This window comes from Galeopterus variegatus, unplaced genomic scaffold, assembly GCF_000696425.1.
Source record: "Galeopterus variegatus unplaced genomic scaffold, G_variegatus-3.0.2 Scaffold6958, whole genome shotgun sequence".
NCBI lineage: Eukaryota > Metazoa > Chordata > Mammalia > Dermoptera > Cynocephalidae > Galeopterus > Galeopterus variegatus.
In genome coordinates, this window is record NW_007733069.1 from 56,914 (window position 1) to 65,143 (window position 8,230).

An 8,230-nucleotide genomic window follows, 5' to 3' on the forward strand; every position below is an offset into this window, starting at 1 on the left:
AAGTATCTCATGGATCTTTCTAGAAGAATACAGGATAAAGACATTTTCTGATCCTTTTATATTATTTCTAATTTTACAAAAGCAATACCATAATGTAGGGTTCAGCGTCTTGCTATTTTCACTTACCATTTTACCTTGGAGATTGTTCTTCGTCAGTATACCTAGAGCTGTCTCATAGTGTTTAAGAACATCTGTTGTATAGATAGACAATAATTTATATGAACAGACTCTTACAAATGGATTTGACTGTTTTCCCATTATTTTGGTATAACAGTGCTACAATACATATCCTTGAACATGTCAGTTTGCACAAGTATATTCGCAGGATAAATTTCAGGATGAGTTATCCCATTTGTATTTACTAAGAGAGATATTGATTAAATATGTTTAAGAAATATTTATTGAGCATATACTCTGTACTCTCTTATAGTACTTGGAATATACATCAATGAACAAGGATCAAAGATCAATGGACATCAATAAACAAAGATCCCCGTTTTCACAGAGTTTACATTCTAATGTGGAAGAACAGACAATCAGCAGCACAAACAAGAAATAAGTAAATCACATAGTGAGTTAAAAGGTGATGTTTTCTACGGGGGGAATTCAAAGCTGGGTAAGGGGAAATTGTGAGTACGTGTGTGAGGCACATATAATTTAAAAGAGTTTGGTCAGAGTAGGTCTCATTGAGACAGTGACATTTGAGCAAAGACTTGAAAGAGGTGAGAGATGTCCATAAAGATAGCTTAGGAAGTGTTTTCCAGACACAGGGAACAGTCAAATGTCACATCTTATTTCACTTAGCCATATCTGTGTTAGGCTTTCTGTTTGTATTTCTTATTTTTCTCCTATTTACTGTACAGTCTGCACTTTCTTAGTTTAGTTTTGAATCTTTCTTCTGATAATTTGGAAGATTTGTCTTTTTTTTTTTTCTAGTTGTTACGTTTACAACCACAATTTTATTTAATACCTAATTACTGATTTCTTTACAAAGTATCTACTGACTCACTACCATGAGTAGTGATAGGAAAATCCACTAATTTTTGTTGACTATATTGTTTTCCTTGAGACATTATTTAATTACATTCTTATTTGTCTATTACTTGTTAGCTTTTTTGACCACCAGCTGAAAATGAAGAAGTCAACCCTTCCAGTCCTAACTTTTGCAAGTTATATTCTGTCTACATTGATAGTATTAGCATAACACTTTTAAATTGTTTTCTGTTCAACCATAATATGTGTTTGTTTTAGGCTTAATCTTATAGCTAAATTGATTTAATGCTTATCGTTGGCACTTTTGCACTAGATCCTCCATTTATTTCTTGGTGGCCTAAAGTTTACGCTTGTCCTAGAAAGGCTGAAAATAACTCTGTTTCTCAAGTTCTTGCATGTTCAAAAAATGTAATAAAAACAGACACATTTTTTTGGTGCCTGGGAGGAGGCAAAGGATTAGTTATACACGTTGAGTAGGCAAATACTGTATCCAAGGTTTGCGACTACATTTGGGAATGATCAAGTTACATTCTGGCAACTATATTTTTCACTGATCCCCTGGTTAATCAGTACTATGAATCCTACTTCTTGACTTGCCATTTAGCCCTTCATAGAGTTTGCAAATGCCTTGGAGGTTAAAGTTTTAAAAAAGGAACTCAAATGAAAAGCCATAATATCAAAAAGCAGAACATTCGCTAACTCCATTATGTAAATTAGAAGCCAACAACCAGCACTAAAATAATAGTTAACTTTTGTTCCCATAGATTAGAACACCACATGAGTGTTATTAATACAGGAAAACACTAATGCTGTGATGGTAAGGTTTTTTTTAGAGCAGGATACAAAATTGTACGCTTCTTAGCAGTTAAAGTGAGGTTTGGAGGGACATATTCATAGGTTTCATAATTCTGTCCTGCTACAGCTTCCCAGCCTGCACGCATTACTTTCATGAAAAGGAGAAGACTACCACTTTTTAAATTATAAAAGAAATATCACAGAAGTTAATATTCATAAAGCTCTCTCAACAGTGACTGGCACACAGAAATAGTACAATATAAAGTATCTGTTGGACAAAAAGTAGTAAATTAATTCATGTGTATATGTATTTTGGCAATGACAAAACGTGATTAAAGGTTACTTATAATAGGCCAATGCTCTTCCGTTCCTCTAGTCCCCCTTCAGGTCCCTCTTTTGGGACAGAGTACTGATGTTTTTGCAAATGTATCAAAATCATAAGATCAGAACTTGTATAACCTCTATCTAATAAGTTTCACCTTTCATTCCCTGCTTCTCTGCTCTCCAGACCTCTCACCTGCCTCCTCATCTCCCCTTCCCCTTCTCTCTCACCTCTCCTTTACTTTCTCCCTGGGAGAACCCACTCCAACTTCTTCCCAAGCTAGGTCCCAACTGGGATCTGGCCCCGCCCCTCCCTCTCTAGCCCATTCTATTAACCCTCTCGCCCCCGGCCAGTCAGGCCTTTCACTACTCCCTAGAGGCCCCACATTTTCCTCTCCCCCAACAACCGCAACCCTGCTGGTCCCTCTTTCCTCCTTCCCCTCCCTCTTCTCTTCTCCTTTGTCATATCACCACCCCTCTCAACAACTTCACACTGTCCCTCTTTCACCTCTTTTGAAAGGTGGGACACAGGGCCTCATTTCGATTTTCATGGATTCTAGGCAGCTTTACCTTCCCGGACTCTTTTCATTATGACATTCATATGCACATACATTAACATTTACATCTCTGTTGCTGTAAAACAATTATAATCCAGCCTGGATTCATTGTTATGCACACATTATTATATTCATTTTGCTTTGATTTTAAGAGAAATTATTTTTGTGGGCTCTGAAAAGAAAAGTGGGCCCTAAGCACAGTGTGTACTATGCCCACTGGGTAAATCTGATGTACTGAGACCTCCCAACCAAATCCTCCACCTGGCACTTGAAGGGGCAAAGCCATATTTGTCACTCCAATATCCTCAGAAGAAACACAGTTTTTAACATTTATATTAATTTTATTTGGGAGTAAACAAACATAGGGAAATAAGGCTTAACTAATGATGTAAGGTAATCCATTTCCATGAAAGATGAAAACATTCCAGAAACAAAAATACACACTTTAACCCCACTTTGCAGCAGTACATGGTACAATTTATGGCAGGCTGTAGGAAAACTGGTTTTAACCATACCTCACTGATAAGCAATAATGCAACTAGGTTTTGAATAGATTATTATATCACTTATAATACAGGAGCCTACAAACAAGGTAAAGTTACTAACACTAAGTATGGATTTGCTGCAAATGTTTATTCTTATACTAGCAGTTTCTCAAATTATAAATGAAATGTATTTAGTTAGTATAACTTGTTGCATATCCATAACAAGGAGGTGAAGGCTCAGCTAGTGCCCACAGAATAAAGCCCATTCACCTCACCGAGAGGGCTGGGGAAAGAAGCCTATCTCGCTTTGTTTTATTCTCCAAGGGGGCGGCAGGGTGTGGGGAGAACAGACAAATCTCAGTGACAAAATTCTGGCAATTTTCCATAGCTGGCGACTAATAGCAACCTAACAAGAGCTATGGATTCACAATGGTAAAGTATTCACATGCTTAGAGAATTCACTGTCTTCTACATTTCTTGACAAAGTTTACACCACTGAAGTGCTAGGCGAAATGCATTGTTAAACATATGTAGTTGGACATTGTTTTACATTATTGAGACTACCAAGAAGAGACACACATGTTAAGACTGCAGGTAACTTATGGTTAAATTTTGGTTATTGCGAATGCCAGTTGTTAACCTAGAGGCCCACATACACCCACCATTCTGCTTCAGAGACCGATATCTTCCGCCTGGGAGTCCCGGCTTTTGCTTTTAGCACCGTCAACCGCAGCCACCCAGTTCTGCTGAGTAATTCCGTCCAAAGCCAGTTTATTACATTCTCTGATCATTCCGTCTTGCTAGGCCTCAATGGCTTCTCCTGTGAAGCATTAACACAGCTCTTGGAATGACAAAGGTGCGCAAAGTGTGAGCGATGGAGACGTCTTCCTCGTCCAGGTCCCACCGAGAGCGTTGAAGAAGTTGAAGGACTCTGGGGAAATTCCTGGGTTGTGGTACGCATCGATCCGCAAAACCTGTGCCTGTGTTTCTTCAGGACTCTTTGCATAGTGACGTTCTTTCCCTCCTAACAGTCTATCTTGCAGCCAATGCAATGCTCCACGGCAGACCCCCTACAGGGGTGGGGGTCAGAGTAATCGAGCTTAGACTTGAGCGTGTATGTTTGGGTCAGCACCTCGTTTGTGAAGTAGTGCTTGGGTTCGAAGTGAAATTCCAGCGCGACGGTGAGCGGCTCTCCGCGTTCTGAAAACTTGACTTTCACGTTCCTTAGGAGCTTTAGAATGGGCTCGTCATGTTTCTCAATCAGGGGAATGACCTCCTGGGCGTTCTTTAAAACCGTGAGCCAGAAATCGGGGATCCCTATAGGATCCTCTTTCTCCCCATCCCTATAATGTGCTTCGATTCCTTCATACTCCCCAAACACCTCCTCGACATCCTCGAAATAAATCCTCCTCACAATACTCCTGTAAATCATACTCCGGATTCTCCGGACCGTACATCTGAGCGTCAGAGCCATCTGACATCCCATTACAGTCACAATCCGCGACCTGGGACTTCACCTGACATTCCTCTTTCGCGGGCTTGTACAGCGCATTGATGATCTGGCGTCTCTTTTCCAATAAGGGTCCAGAGATACCGGCAAATTTCCTCCCGATGGCATGAAATTCCCTCAGGTACTTGGCGTCTAGGCTGGCGGATTTAGCCTGAAGCTCTGAGAGCGTGCACTCGGTACTTAACCGCCAGAGGCAGGCTCTCTATAAAGTCTGCACCTACAGAGTTCTCCATCAGAGACTGTGGGGCGGCTGCGGCTGCCACAGCGCCGAGTAATGGACTCACTTCACCGGCTGCGCCGTGTTCCCCCAGCCCTTCCATCAATAGCTTTTTGGCAGGAAAAGACTCACCGCAGTGGAGGTGACGGCTTGGCCTGGGCCGCAAGCACCAGCGGCGCGGGGCCGGGGGGCGCGGCTAGGGTGGTGGCGGAGGTGGCTGCCGTGGAGGAAGCAGCGGAGGGCCTGGCAGGCACGAAAAGGCAGCAGGCCTGAGGCGGAGGCAGGAGCAGCCGACTAAAGGTCTTTCCCACCAGCTGCCATGGCAAAAGGAGGAGGTGTGGCAAGCAGATTGCACAGATGACCCTCTAAGCTTTTTTGGCTTCAGAGCTCGCCCTATTTGCTGAGTAGCTGTGATTGACAAACCCTTGTCCAATGAACAATTAGATCCATCACATTTCTAGCATTACCCACTTTCCCGGAGGTAGCAGCTCCCAAAATTTCTAGACGGGAGGGTTTACTGAGGAGGATCTGGTGGGGGAGGAACAGACCGAACCTCTTTAATATTGGTCTTAAGTAAGCCTGAGAAAACTTTAACATAGGAGTGCAAAGAAGGGAGTGGAGGGGAGTTTTTAGAAGCCAGAAACGAGATTCGAAAGCCTTATATTCAAATACACAAAAGAGAAGGGGAAAAACGCCAAAATATTAACAGTTAAGATCTTTAGGTAATGTTTCTCTCCAAGGAACTGTTAATTTCCCATTCTGGCTTTTCAAAATCTCTATGAAGGGTGTGCAGTCTTTTTAGATTGGATCAACCCTGATAATATTTCCTGAGGAGAAGTGGGATTAAATGGAATGGGGATGAGGGTAAAGGAAGGCCTTTGGTGACCAGTGCGCACAGTCATATATGTATGACTAGTTAACAGTTTACATCTGGATTATCAGTGTCCCAGAGTGGTGATGCTGAATTGCCAATTACCCTTTTCCAATGCTGGCTCTTTTGGAGGCAAAGTAAAAGATGCTCAAATGTGAAGGGATATTACTGAATAGCAAAACATACGCCTTAAAATCCTGAATAAATTGGAAATATTTAATGACCCAGAGCTAGTAAAAAGGTTAAGGGCACGATAATGTGCTCAGAAGATAGAATACCATGTGACATTACACATTCCCTTGGGTAGGCAGAAGAGTGTTTGTTGGGGGGGAGGTGATATTTCAAAACAGATCACATATAACTTAAAGACTTTAAGTTTTAAAGAGGATTTGCTATTATATTCCAGATTTAACATTTCACTTCTTAGTGTAATACTCACAGAATACTCAGAGAGTTAGTGTATTTCTTTCAAGGTTTTTAGATGTGTGTTTGTGTGTGTTTGTTTTAGAAAATTATTAAAAAGGTATTGGTTCAGTGCTGCTCCTCACTGTACCTCACAGCCTCCCTTTTAGATAATGGATTTCTAGGGACTGGTGACTGGTGGATTGGTTGTTTTATATTTGGCCTGGTGCCTGTGCCTCCTCTGCACATCCAGATTTCCACTTAATAAACCCTCTTGATGATAATGAGAAAGAGAAAGTGGAGGGGAAGAGGAGAAGAAATGGGAGTACAGAAGAAGGAAGAGAAAGAGGACCGGGATGAAATTCTTCCCATTGGGCTACGAGGCCCATGTCAGGGAGTCACAAAATTGGTATATCCCGAGGCTGTCGTGTGTAGAGGCTGGGGCAAAGAGCTCAAGTAGAGTAAAAGGAGTAATGTTGTTTTCCTCAGTGAATGTAGTGTCAATACGTGAACACTCCTATTGTGTGTATGTGTGTGTGCTTGATTAAACACGCCTCATTTAAAACAGACTGAAGGCAAAAGACTCAAATAATTTGCACAGTTTCAGTCAAGGTTCGGGTGCATGGGTCAGTCCCATAGTTCCATGGTTATGAGTCCTACATTACTTTGTTTTCTTCTTCTTCTTCTTCTTCTTCTTCTTCTTCTTCTTCTTCTTCTTCTTCTTCTTCTTCTTCTTCTTCTTCTTCTTCTTCTTCTTCTTCTTCTTCTTCTTCTTCTTCTTCTTCTTCTTCTTCTTCTTCTTCTTCTTCTTCTTCTTCTTCTTCTTCTTCTTCTTCTTCTTCTTCTTCTTCTTCTTCTTCTTCTTCTTCTTCTTCTTCTTCTTCTTCTTCTTCTTCTTCTTCTTCTTCTTCTTCTTCTTCTTCTTCTTCTTCTTCTTCTTCTTCTTCTTCTTCTTCTTCTTCTTCTTCTTCTTCTTCTTCTTCTTCTTCTTCTTCTTCTTCTTCTTCTTCTTCTTCTTCTTCTTCTTCTTCTTCTTCTTCTTCTTTTTATTCTATAATTACAAAACCCTTTTTCCTTTTCTGGTAACGAATATAATACAAGCTTATTTTAGAAAATTTGGAAAAATGAAGGATTTATAATGGATAACAGAAACCAATAACAAAAATCTCACCAGCCTGAGAGAATTAATGTGAACATATCGGTGCCTTTCCTTCTTTTCTTCTTTGTGTGTGTGCAACAAATAGGCATTTTTAAAAATTGAGGTAATATTGTATTGACTCTTCCGTACCTGCCCTTTTTCCCCTCTTAGGTTTCTATCATGACCATCTCCCATGTCAATAAATGCTCTTCAAAATTATTACTTAAAAGATTATTTGTTGACAGCTAAGTAATTTATATAGTTTAATAAATAGTAAATGGATAAAAATAAAGGACAGGTTCATTCATGTGACCTCAAATTTCTACTTATAGCTATACAAGCAGTCCTCTAACCAAAAGAGAAATACCTGATTACATTACATGAAATTCAGCACTGCCAAGGAAAAGTAAGCAATATATACTAGGATACCAATTTTTTTTTTCTAATCTCTCTTTTGATCTAGCTGTTTGCCTACACACACACATATCTAATTTGCATAGACAAAGTTTAAAAGGTGACAAGGACTCTTTCCTTGACCGAACTTCAGACAGGCTTTTCTGAGCCCTCTTTTCAACTAGTCCTCTCATCCTTGGGCTTTGTCTTCAAGCCTGTCTAGTAGAGTTTTAGCAAGAATTCTAAGCCAGTTTAGAAAGAATCCTCCCACTCTTGATATCTGATCATCCCCCCATACCTGATGAAATTTCCCATCCCCCAGGTAAGATAGGATAACCATGGCCTGCCTTCAGCAAGAATCCTTTAAGGATTTTGATGTTTAATAAAATATTCCCCCATCCTTTATGTCTCCTCTTAGTAACTTTCCATCTACCACCCAACACCCACCCCCACCACTCACCCCCACCCACATACCAACCTGCTGCTTGGCTATAAATCCCAACTTGTTCTTGTTGTCTGTGGAGTTGAGCCCAATCTTTCTTCCCATC

The 8,230-nt window shown here is 40.5% G+C and overlaps 1 pseudogene; it reads right to left on the reverse strand.

Annotated features, from left to right (window-relative positions):
* Positions 1–3,822: 3,822 nt before the first annotated feature.
* On the reverse strand, positions 3,823–4,799 carry LOC103606921 (annotated as a pseudogene).
* Between the last annotated feature and the right edge of the window lie 3,431 nt (positions 4,800–8,230).